Source organism: Sminthopsis crassicaudata, chromosome 1 (genome assembly GCF_048593235.1).
Source record: "Sminthopsis crassicaudata isolate SCR6 chromosome 1, ASM4859323v1, whole genome shotgun sequence".
Taxonomy (NCBI): Eukaryota; Metazoa; Chordata; class Mammalia; order Dasyuromorphia; family Dasyuridae; genus Sminthopsis; species Sminthopsis crassicaudata.
Window position 1 is genome coordinate 398,321,459 of NC_133617.1, and position 13,956 is coordinate 398,335,414.

Here is a 13,956-nt window from a genome sequence, read left to right on the forward strand (position 1 = left end):
TACCAACTCCTCAAGAAAGGTACTTGAGGACGTTGGTATGATAATTTTACCTTTCTCCCAAATGCTTTTAGTCTCCATTGTGGGCTGCTTTTCCTGCCTAAGTTCAAAGGTATGTCTGATCCATTATATAGCTGAGTTTGCATTTTGTTTCAGTCACCAGGTTTTTTATTAATATAATAATAAATATGTTTCTGCTATTATATATAGAAAAGGGATACTATTAAGTATCAAAATCTGAAATGAATTTTTACCTCCTGGCCTTCTGAAATCATTTACAGAATCAAAGAACCAAAAATCTTAGTGTTGAATATATATACAATTAAGAGGTATTTAGAACCTAAGCATTTAGGTTCAATGGATAGAGAGAGTGCTGAAACTAGAATCAGGGAGACAAGAATTCAAATCTCACCTCAAACACTTACTGCTGGGAGAGTCATTCAATCTCTTTGCCTCAGTTTCATCATTTGTAAAAATGAGGATAATAACAGCACCTGACTCCTAGGGTTGTTATAGAGATCAAATGAAATAATTACAAAGCATTTAGCACAGTGCCTGGCACATAGTAAACATATAACTTAGCTATTGTTGTCACAGAAGGAAGAGTAGTTGGCTCTCCTTTTCCACAAAATAAGGGGTTGTACTAGCTGAGTCCCACTAGATGATTAGTTCTTTTTCAGCTCAATTCTAGGATTCTAAATCCCTTCCAATAAGGAAAAGGACACAACACAGGTGTATAGTGGTGACACCCACTTCAAGTGAGTAGTGATTGGCTACTTTTTATTCCCACAGAAGTCAGCATGCTGATTTCTGCCTTCTCAATCAATTATACCTGAAATGGCCAAGGACTCTCCTATGTGTTGGGGATATACATACATATATTAACTGAAACAATCCCTAACTGCAAGGATCTTCTCTAGCAACTTTCAATCATTTTTTTGCACTATACAACTTAGTACTTTTGTTATAAAATGAATTGTCCTCTAACTGCTTCCCCCGTTAGATTTAATGTTAGCTCTTTGTGGACATTTCTTTACTCCTCTGAGTTCCTGGCCCATAATCCCAGTTAGATACACAACCTGCCTATTTCTCTCCATAACTTGGACCTAGTGTTCTAACACTTAACTGTCCTCCACATTTGCCATGAAGGACATTATTCTCCTTGCTCTTTTCTCACACAAGACATTCCTTCTCTCTACTCTGTGTCTACATTGGTTGGCCCCCATATTTGTAATTCTCTTTCTCCTCATCTCTGACTTCTGATTTTTTGGATTCCTTCAAGTGTCAGCTAAAATTGGCTACCTTTCCAATGCTCCCTAATGCTAGACACTAGTCTTTCCTTTTGAGATTAATTCCAGTTTTCCCAGCATGTCTTAATTGTACAGAATTGTTTGCCTATTATCTCTCCCATTAGATTGTGAGCAGAACTAGTTTTACTTTTCTTTATATTAACCAGAGCTTAACACAGTGTCTGGTACATACTAGGCACTTAAAAAATACTTAATCACTTGACTTGACTTCTTTTAACTCCCCATTGCCAAGTACATAGTGATAGGTTCAGTCAATACTTCATTAATTCAATTACAATAACAATCCATGGTGGCTTTCAGAAAGAATGTTCATATATTGCTCCATGGAGTGTTAGATCATACAGGAGATAGATCCTGGTCCTGAGGTCCAGAGGACCTGAGTTCAAATCCAGATTCCAGATTCAGATGCTTATAGACACGTCAGACATTGGGCAAGTCACTTAACCCCAAAAGCCTCAAGAACAGTTAGGCAAGGTAGGTTGTATGATAAGATAATGCGTTGTATCTCCCTTATGTTCTATTTTATAATACATTTATTGGAAAAAAATAATTGGAAAAAAATCCTCCTAGATTGATGTCACTTTTGCATCTCCTCCAGGTACCTAGAACAATGCTCAGCAAATAGTAGACAATTAATAAATGCTTGCTGAATGAATGGCCTTTGGTGAGTGTCAGTGTTATGAAATAGTAAGAGTACTAGGAACCTGGCTCCAAAGTTATTTGATCTTCAGCAAGTTCCTTTATCTCTCCAAGCCTCAGTGTTCTCATCAGTTAAATGGTAATTCCACTAGATAGATATCACTTTGCTGTCTTGATTTTTTCAAATTTATTGAACATATGGTTTGTTAGTTATTTGCATATGTCTCCACCATAAAACTGTGGATTCCTTAAGAGTAAGGACTGTCTTTCTTTGTATCCCCAGAACCTAGCACATGGTAAATGCCTAGTATATTTTATTAATATTATTAATGAATAAAAATCAAATTATTAATGTCAAATAAAATATTTAATATATATTTATTACATACTATATATTTTATATATAATTATATATTTATGTATGATAAATAAAAATAAAAATATTAATATAATATATACTGACTGATATTTTATGATCCTATTATAAGAACTAGGCAATTGCCTGGAACTAGGGACCAGCCTAGATCACACTGACTTGAGACCCCAGAAGCTCAAGGGGATTAGGAAAAAGAACAGAGATTTGGAGGTTATTCATTTAATATCCAAATTTAGAAAAGAAACAGCCACTACCATCCTTAGTCATTTACATTTTGTGTAAATTGAAGTTAACTCAGTTTCTCTCATGATAATTTAAGTTTTCCTCTTACCCTGTTGTTAGTGGAAATGGTTCAAAAGATCATAGATTTAGGGTTAGAGATCAGACCCCTAGAGGGAAAGTGATTCATTTGAGATTCCACAGATAACAGCTACAGAGAGAGGAAGTGAACCCAAGTTCTTTGACTTTACCTCCAAGTCTTTCCCCTTATACTATGCTGCAACCCTTTTCAGGCACAGCATTCATCAGCATTTTCAGAGGTCCTGTTGGGTACAAAACATCCAAAATAGTGAACATAGGTGGGAAGATAAGAAATAGGAAAGAATATCTCTAGCCTTAAGGAACTTGTGGTCTAGTTGGGAAGATAAACAGATTGCATTATAGGGATTTAATTAAATATTTATTGCATTCTAAGAACAGGCAAATACAAAGACACTATGAAACAGGAAGATTTAAATGAATACCAAAATGAAGTAAGAAGAACCAGAAAAATTTATAGATGATTACAAATTCAATGAAAAGGAGGGAAAAAATTAAATGGAATGTACTTTTATCTCTGCTTTTATAAAAGAAAAACAAGGAAGACACCAGTATAGTAGCTAGAGAGCTACCTTAAGAGTTGGGAAGCCCTAAATTCAAAACCTCTTCTCTGGCTTTGTGATTCTTTTAACTTTTTTTGTTTTAGGCACTTCTCTAATACTATTAAGTTGCAGAGAAGATATATTAGGACAAGAGTTCCCTTATCTGGAAGGTGCTTATGCTAATGAAAACAATAGGTCTATTCCCTATTCCTATTTTATATATGGGGAAATTGAGGCATAAGGAGGATGAATGAATGACCTGTAGTTGAGCTAGAATTTGAAGTCAAGCCTTCTGATTCCAAGACCAGTGAACTTTTCCATTATTTGTTACTCTAGTTTCTTTTCCTTATTACCTTATAATTCAACCCTTTCTTTTTTTTTTTTTTTGTTATTTCATTCAGTAAATATTTACTGAGTATATAGAATGTACAAGATACTGTGCAAATTAATATGTGGGAAACAAAGTTGTATAAAACCTAGTTTAGCTTTTAAGGACAATCCTGCAACATTTACTTTGTTGGTAGCACAATTTGAACCCACATTCAACACTGAAATCCAATCTTTTAGAATTGACTGTGACATACAAATGAAGATATATGAAACCAGGCAGCCTAGAGGAGGCAGGAAACCACAAGTCTCTGGGCTAAGAATCTTGCTATTTGTCACCATGATAGAAGAGGCCCACAAAATCACTAGACATTCAGTTTTATCGACCTTATTCTATTATTTTATGATTGGATGAAACTCAATTTATATAATCACAAGCATATTCATGGCATGGCTTTATGCTTTGCTGAATTTTAACCTCTCCCTCCCCAATCAGTAATCTGAGAATTCTGGGGGCAGGAGAGAGAAGATGATCCATCTGCACTGGAGTTTCTTGATTCTTCTAGATCCTTAGGCAAATTGTCTTAGTTGTATCTCTCAGCTGCCTTTTTATCCCTCAAATCTGAACTGGTTTTGAGGAACACAGGAAGCCCAAGATGATTTTCAGTTCAGGGATTTTCTACCTACTTCATAATTATGGTCAGAACAATGCTATAATTACAATAAACCATTAAACTATTATTCTAAACTAATGTCCTCACTTACTTGAAGACAAAACCCCAATGCTCCTTCCTGCCTGCGGTGAAAGAGGCTTGCAGGAAAGCATCTCATTGACAGTACCCTGTATTTGGTATGTGATTGTATACATTTGGCCCTGTCAGATTTCTATCTGTATATATTTCTTCATCTCTCCATATGCAAACTAATTTTTATTGTACTTGTTTATTTTACTGTAATGAGACTATCTTTTTCCTAGAGGAGATAAGATGTTAATATTATGGTGTATTTGGTAAATTTCTTTGATAGATTGGAAAAAAAAAAGCAGTCTTCCCTCTCCCAAAGCTCTTGGGTCAAAGATTCAGCACCATGAGGCAGAGAAATGATTATAACCGGTGTAACTGGTGATCAGGAACTTTTCCAAACCTGTTACATTAAGAAATAGCAGAACTCCAATATTCTTTGCATCTTCTAATATTCTCTACTTCCCATAAGTGTCAGAGGAAGAAATGGATTTTATAAACAAAGCTAACTCCTCTGCTCCTCCTTGATCTCATCTCCTGCATCTCTTACATCTTGTATAAGCCTCCCCCTCCCACCTACATCTTCAATCTTTCCTTCTCTACTGCCTCCTTCCTCTATGCCAACAAAATGTTCACTTTTGCCATATTCCAAAAAACAAATATACCCTTTGTCTCTGCTATTTCTTCACCCAAATGGTCTCTTTCAACTTTCCTCCATACCTAGATTTCAAGAAAAAGAAGTCTTATCTTTATCACCTCCATTTTATCACCATCAACCTGCTGCTTAACCCCTTACAACCTGGTTTTGTTTTTATTACTTTATTGAATCTATTCTCTCAAAGGTCACCAATAAATGATTTACTAATTACCAAACCCAATAACCTTTTTTACAGACTTCATTGTCCTTCATTCCTCCCTCATCCTTGATACTTTCTCCTCACTAGGCTTCTCTGGCAAAGCTTGATCCTGGTTCTTCCACACTTTCTGATCATTCTTTTCAGATTTTGTTACTGGTTTTTCTACATTCTCCTACCCTATGAGTATGCACTTCCCCAAATGTCACCTTTCCCCCCCTTTTTTTTTTACATACTCTTTCTTGTTATTCTTATTCACTACAGATAGTTTTCAGAATAGACAATCAAGCTATCTATGGTTATATTAAAAAAATACTCTATCATTAAAAATCACTATTAATAAAGAAAGGCAAAATAAAACAACTCTAAGGTACCACCTGTCACCTATAAGAAATGACAAATGCTAGAGATGATGAGGGAAATAGATATATTAATGAATTGTTTATGGGTTAGTGAACTGGTCCAACCATTCTGAAGAGCATCTTATACCCAAGGAACTATAAAACATGCATATCCTTTGATTCAGCAATACCATTACTAAGTCTGTACTCCAAAGGCATCAAAAATAAAGGAAAAGAATCTATATATACAAAAATATTATAGCAGCTCTTTTTGGGGTGGCAAAGAAATTGAGGGGATGCTCATCAATTGAGGACTGGCTGAATAAATTATAATAGAGTATCATAATTGAGTAATTATAATAGAGTAATTGTATTGTATTGGAGTATTTGTACTAGAGTACATTGTGCCATAAGAAATGAAGGGTTTCATAAAAAGAACATGGCAAGACCTATACGAACTGATACAAAGTGAGAAGGACAAGGAGATTATTGTGCACAGTAACAGCAATGTTGTTGATGATGATGATGAACTGTGAAAGATTTGGTCTTTGGTCTTTCTGATCAACACAATGATCCAAGACAATTCCAAAAGTCTAATTATGAAAAAATGCTATCCACCTTTAGAAAAAAAACTAATGAAGTCCAAGTGTAAATTGAAATATTTTCTTGCTTTTTAAAAAACTTTTTTTTGCAATATAGCTAATATGGAAATATATTTTACATGATTTCATATATATAATTGATATCATATTGTTTGTCTTCTCAATGGGTGGGGAAGGAGTAGGAGAGGAGAAAGAAGATTTGAAACTCAAAATTAAAAAAAAAAAAGAATGTTCAAAAATTTTTTAAAAATCTTCTTCAAAACATTCCTGAGAAGATGATGTATGGTCAGTAGCAGAAAGAGTATCTTTTTCACTGGAGGATTCTTGCTAGTAGGGAGCCCAGGGAAACTGGGAACAGTAGAAGTGAAACTCTAAACTCCCAACTGGCTGGGGCAAAAATCAAGTGATATTCTAGGAAGAATTTAGGTGCCCTCATCTTCTTGGTTCCAGTCTTTATGATACCACAATGACAAACGATTGGATGACATTGAACAGTTCTCTATTTTTGGAACATTTTAGACTAATTTCTTTCCCCATGTTTGTATATTTAGGTAGCAACCTTTTAGCCCTTATTCCTTTTTTTCCCCCCATTAGTCACTGATGGATCAACTATCCTACTATGGGTTCTATAGGCAAATACTATGTACTAAGGTTTCTTAAACTTTTTCCACTCATGACTCCTTTTTGCCTGAGAAATTTTTATATGATCCTGGGTATATGGATACATAAAACATATACAAATAAAACATTTACTGATAATAAAGCATAATTTTGCAACTTCCATATTCATATGGAGTCATAGATCCACAGTTTAAGAAGTTTTGCTATATACTTCTATCACCCCTTACCCAAGGCGAGAACTCATTTCCTTGCTCAAGGCGCCTGGCAGTTAGTCATTAGAATATAAATAATATAAAATGCATTATGAATATAATATAAAATAATATTATATATTACATAACATAAATATAACAATATAGTGTATTAAATAATAATATAAAATATAAAAATAACATAAAAATAATGTTATTTGTATGTCTTAATCATAGGCCCATGTTAACTACCAAGACTAGTCTAGTACAACAAATTCTTCTTTTGCTTTCCTGTACAGATAAGTCCTTCTCTTGAATGGAAATTCCTGACAATGTGCAGTTAAGAATTATGATTGAGATAAGTAGAAGCAAAAGGATGAGAACTGAGTTATGACTGAGATGTTGCTTTTTTCCTGTTATAATGTACAAATATTTCCACAACCTCTGCCTGAAAAGGTCTATATGTATACACTGGCACAATCACTGATTCAATTCTTTGCCACAACTTCTACCTAAATTCCCAAAATACCTATTCAAATAAAATATAACAATTCCCTTAATTCAAGAACTTTCTAGATGGAGTTATGTGTACTTGCAATTTGTTAAAGCAAAGTCTACCTTTCCTCTATAAGGCTCAAAACACTTTTGAGTACTTGTTAATTCAATCTATTGAAGCTGGGCATAAAATTGCTATTTCCTTATTTCTTGAAGGAATATGGTACAGTTGAAAGAAGATGTAGATTTTAAATTTGTCTCTGAAGTGTAACCTTGAACAAGTCACATTTAGCATCTCCCTGGGCCTCAGTTTCTCTATTTGTAAAAAAAAAATTTTTTTTTCTTTGAGGCTCTTCCCAGCTCTAGATCAATGAGCCTCTGAACATCTACTTTAGAATTTTTCAAATCCTCCTCAGAATTAATTCATCTATCATACTTACTGGGCTCCTGGCTTCTTGGACCCAGTCCTTATGGTACCACAATGCTGATTGCTATCAATGGGAGACAATGTACTGATTTTTTAGAAGACAAGGCAAGAGGGAACTATATTTTATATGGCCAATTTTAGGAGCTAAGATACAAAGATGGGTTATTTTCCCTCTCCTTGAGAAGTTTACAATTTTATAAATATTTTACTTTAGATCTAGAAAGAAAAAAAAGTCTATCAATTATCAAAATCCCTAGCTCTTCCTTCCTGGTCAACATTATTGACATGCACTCTGTAGTTCTGGAAGATTATAAACTCCATAAAAGTTCTAAGAAGATCTTATTAAAGCATTATATTCTCATGATGCTTTGTACAAGGAATGTTCTTAATATGTTTATTGAATTGAATTTGCAGGAGATACCAATCATTGGTAAAGTAAAATATTTAGGGCAAGTTACATTTTTTTTCTTGTCCTAGTCCAAAATCCAATAACTTGGTATGGCCTATTTAATTTTAGTCACTTGATCTGAATTAGTTTATATGGTGTCAAAATTCCTTTATTTTATACATTTTGTCTATATTCCTGTTTGCTTTTGATGTAATGGAGTGAGGTTTCTATCATCTGGGACTAAGGACTAAAGAATAACTAGAGAATGGGAATTTTTCTTACTATAGCAACTGGCCTCTTTTCATTCTTGTAGTATCAACAACTTTATTTTTCCAGAAAAATGAAATGATTCTTTGAATAGCTCTAAATACCTATTCCTAAACAGTAGAGCAGTTGTTAAATTAATAGGTCCTATTGTTCAAGGCACACCTGACACCTAGTGGCTATCAAGTGCTGAATCAAATGACATGACTCATACTTGAAAGTACCTGTTTTCCCACAGCCTTTCCATCATTTGCCATTTAAACTTTCTGGCCAATTTTGCCAATCTTAGAGGTATAAGATAGAACTTCTGAGTTGTTTTAATATGCATTTTTCTAACTATTAGTGAAGTGATTTGGAATTTTTTTTTCAGTTGGCTATTAATAGGTTGGATTTATTCCCTTGAAAATTATTCTTTTTGGTTTTTTTGGTCATTTTATCTCTTGAGGAATGAGTTTTGTTCTTATAAATTTGGATTTATTCTTAATATGACTTAGAAATGAGACCTTTGCCAGGGAAACTTACAGCAAAAATTTTCCCCCTCCAGTTTTCTCTTTCCTTTCTAATCTTGGCTGCATTGATTTTCTTTGTGCAAAAGCTATTATTTTATATAATTAAAATTTTCCGTATCTTCCATGATTCACTCTAACTCTGATTTGGTCATAGACTCTTCTTCTATTCATTGATCTGAAAGGAAATTTCTTTCTTTCTTTTCTAATTTGTTTATGACATGACTTTCTATATCTAAGTCCTATGTCTATTTGGAGCTTATCTTGATATAGGGTTAGGTATTAGTTAACCTAATTTTTTAATTGAAAAAAATTTAAAAAAACCCTAAGACTATAAAAAGGATTACCAAAATAATGTGGCTAGTTATTTCACAGAACCCTCCAAATGCCTATTTCCTGATGAAAGATAAATTCCAAGTTAGAGTAAGGAGCTCAATTTTTTCTACTTATAAAGACTAACATTCTGGAAGCAATATGTATAGCATAGCAAAAATTGTGCTAAATTTAAAATCGGGAAACCTGAATTCAAATCATAGCTGACCACTGTATGACCTTAGGCAAATTTCTAATCCCTCTGAACCTCAATTTCTTCATCTGTAAAATGTGTATACTAATGTGCACTACACTACCTTACAAGGTTGGAGTTGTGCAAACCTTAAACTCTCATAGAAAGGTGAGCTATCTATAGAAAAATGTCTCTGGGGATTGAGTAAGAATGTATATAAATTTTTCAATGAACTTTGGGCTATAAAAATGTAAGCTATTCTTCAGTCCAAAAGACCTCTCTTTCTTCCAAATTTATTCCTCAATTAATAGTAGAATTTTAGAGTTATAAAAGATTTTTAAAGTCATGTCAACTAATAACTACTGGAAAATCTACTACTTTAAAAATCTACTAATACTATTATTTAAAAATAAACCTCCTCAAAGCATCTTTGGCAAAAAAAAAAAAAAAAAGTAGCTTCTGCCTGAGTGTTTTACCATCTCCTGAGACAGCTCTGAATTTTAAGTTTTTTTCTTATAATGAGCTGAAATCTGCTTCTCTAGGACTCAGCCTATACTTATATAGGTCTTAGCTTTACAAAATACATTCTCTCAATATAAATCCAATTATCTATAACAATCCTTTCTTTGTACAACTCCTAGATCTTCTTAATCAATGTGAAAATGAGAGATTGAAACCCCAAGAAGATTTAAAAAATAATCTATTGATTTTTAAATTTTGAAAAATTTATTTTATTCTGAACTTAAGAAATAAACAAACATTTCCATAACAAAGTGGGATACAAAAACAGAGGATTGCACCTGAAATTGCAGATCCATTATATACAACTTGCTATTCCTTTCAAATATACAAGAAAGTATATGACTTTCTATATTTTTCCCTCCCCTCATCCTAAACTTTAAGATACCTTCCATTAAACACAAATGCATAGGTATATATAGCTACACACACATATGCATATACATATACATACATAAACACATACACACTATATATACTTCTTTTTTCTGGATTCAAACAGCACTTTCCTTCATAGGATCTTTGCAGTTAATTTGGGTATTTAGTCAGAATGATTTGGTTGTTCAAAGTTGTTTTTAAAATAATACTCTTGGTTCTGCTCATTTCACTCTTGATTATTTTATATAAGTTTGTCCATGATTTTCTAAAATCATTGAACTCATCATTTCTTAAAGCAAAGTAATATTCCATCACAAATATACCATAATTTGTTTAATCATTCCCCAATTGACTGCCATCCCTACAATTTCTAGTTATTTATCATCATAAAGAAAGCTGCTGGAAACATTTTAGAACATGTAGGCTCTTTTCCATTTTCCCTCATTAATGTGAAAAATAGACTTTATAGCGTTATTGTTGGATCAAAGGTAGGCAGTTTAGTAACTCAATTCTTTCTCAAAATTCAAAATCTTTCTTGAAAATGGTTGGATCAGCACACAGATCCATTAACAATGAATTGAGGTCCCAGTTTTTCCATATCCCTTCTAACACCTGTCACTTTCCCTTTCTATCACTTTATAGCCAGTCTGATAGGTGTAAAATGGTATTTCAAGGTTGTTTTAATTTGCATTTCTCTAATCAATAAAGATTTAGAGCATTTTTATATGACTAAATTGTATTTTTATTTTATCAGAAAGCTGCTTGTCATATCTTTTTGACCATTTATCACTTGGGGAATGATTCACATTCCCCTAAGTTTTTCATGAAATTGAGAAATGACACATTTATCTGAGGCACTGTCTATAAATTCCTGCTCCCTTCCCCACCCCCAGTTTTACCTTTTCCTTCTGAGCTTGGCTACATTTATTTAATTTGTACAAAACCTTTTTAACAATGTAAGCAAAATTATTTAATTTACATCTCACAATACTTTCTATCACTTGTTTGTTTATAAATCTTGACCTATTATTCATAAGTCTGATTGATAGGTAATATGTTCCAAGTTCCCAAATTTTCTTCTAATATCTCCCTTTATTTCGACTTTATCTTAGTAAATGATGCAAGATATTGTTCTTTGCTTAATTTCTGCCAGACTGCTTCCTAGCTTTCCCAACAATTTTTACCAAATAATGAATTCTTATTCCAAAAACTTAAGACTTTACACTTGTCAAAAACTGAGTTACTACATTCTTTTGCTGCTATAGATTATGTGCTTATTCTCTTCCACTAATCTATGTTTCCATTTCTTAGCCAGTACCAGATAGTTTTGATAATTACTACTTTATAATATAATTTAAGATCTGGTACTTCTAAACTTCTTTCTTTTACATTTCCCACTCCTATTTTTTGTTCCTAACCTCTTGTTCTTCCAAGTGAATTTTATTATTTTCTCTAGCTCTATGAAATAACTTTTTGATAATTTAATTGGGATGGCATTGAATATATAGATTAATTTTTGGTAAAATTGTCATTTTTATCATATTGGCTCTGTATATCCATGAACAATTAATTTATTTGTCCATTTATTGAAATCTGATTTCATTTGTGCAAAAAAGTATTTTATGGTTTTGTTCATATAGATCCTGGATTTCTTTTTTGTAGATGTATTCCCAGAAACTTTGTTCTGTCTAGTTATTTTAAATGGAATATTATCTAGCTACCTCTTGGCTACAGAATCCTGTTGGTGATGTAAAGGAATGCTGCTAATTTGTGTGGGTTTACTTTACATTCTATTACTTTGCTGAAATTATTATTTCGATTAAATTTTAGTTGAGTCTTTAGGATTTTCCAAATATATCATCATATCTGCAAGAAAAGAAAGTTTTATTACCTCATTCCCTATTCTGATTCCTTCTATTTCTTTTTCTTCTTTTATTGCTATTGCTAGAATTTCTAACACAACATTGAATTATATTGTTGACAGTGGGCATCTTTTTTCACAACAGGTCTTAACTGGGAAGGTTTCTAGTTTATCTCTACTACAAATAATGCTTGCTAATGATTTTAGGTAAATGCCTCTTATCAACTTAAGAAAAAGTCCATTTATGCCTATATTTTCATTCTTAATAGAAATGAACTTTATCTAATGCTTTTTCTGCATCTGTTGATAGATTTTGTTACTTTTATTATTGATGTAATTATGTTAATATTTTTCCTTATGCTAAACTATTCCTGCATATTGTTGTAATAGTTTTATTTGGAGTTTTTGTTTTAATAAAATTGATTTATAATTTTCTTTCTGTTTTTGTTTTTCCTGTTTTAAGAATCAGTATCATATTTGTTTCATAAAAGGAATTTGCTAGGATCCCTTCTTTGCCTGTTATTTCAGGTAATTTATCTAATAGTGGAATTAATTAGTCCTTAAATGTCTGATAGAATTCACTTATAAATCCATCTGCTGTTGGTATATTTTTTTAAGGAACCTCACTTATGGCCTGTTCAATTTCTTTTTCTAAACTAGATCTATTTAGATATTTATTTCCTCTTCTTCTAATCTAAGACAGTTTGTATTTTTGTAAATATTCTTCCATTTCACTTAAGTTGTTAAATTTATTGACATAAAATGGGCAAAATAACTCCTTACAATTGTATATAATTGCTTTGATTTCATCCTTTTTTTGATACTAGTAACTTAGTGTTTTGTTTTAAAAATTAATTTATCTATTTTATTGACTTTATAATACCAACTACTAATTTAATTTATTAATTCAAAGGTTTTCTTACACTCTATTATTGATTTTAGCTTTTATTTTTAGGATTTCCAATTAAGGATTTAATTGAGGATTTTTAATTTGTTATTTTTTCTACATTTAAAAAAAAATTGCATACCCAGTTTTTTTGTCTGCTCTTTTTTTTATTGATATAAGCACTTAAGAGACTTAAGTTTTCCTCTGATTATTGCTTTTTCTGTATTCCATAGGTTTTGATATGTTGTTTCATTATTATCATTTTTCTTTGATGAAATTAATGGGAAAAGAAATTAATGATTATTTCTATTATTTGTCTTTAAACCATACATTCTTTAAGATTAGCTTCTTTAATCTCTAATTTGCTTCTCTTCTCCCCATCATGTTCCAGTCCTTTATTAAAAGCAATTTTTATTGCACTGTGATCTATCAAGAAAGTATTTAATATTTCTGCTTTTAGCCATAAAATTTTTGTGCCCTAAGAAAATATGATCAATCTTTGTTAAGGCACCATTTGCCACTGAAAAAAAAGGTGTGTTCCTTTTAATTTGATATGATTGCTACTCATTTTTTAACTGTTTTTTCTTAATGTATTTCTTGTAAGCAGCACAATGTCCAATTTTGACTTTTAATCGAGTCTGCTATTCTCCTATTATCCTGTTCCTTTACTCTCTATTTCTTTATAAATTTAAAAGACTTTTTATATCCTTCTATATGTATATATTGTTCCCTCTTTAAGCCAGATCTGATGAGAGTCAAGTTCCAGGACTACTGGCCCTCTACCCCCACCTGAATCCTTTGTATCAATTCTTTTTCTTGCATCGACAAGATAATTGCTTTTTATCTTTTCCTACACAATTTTGCTTTTT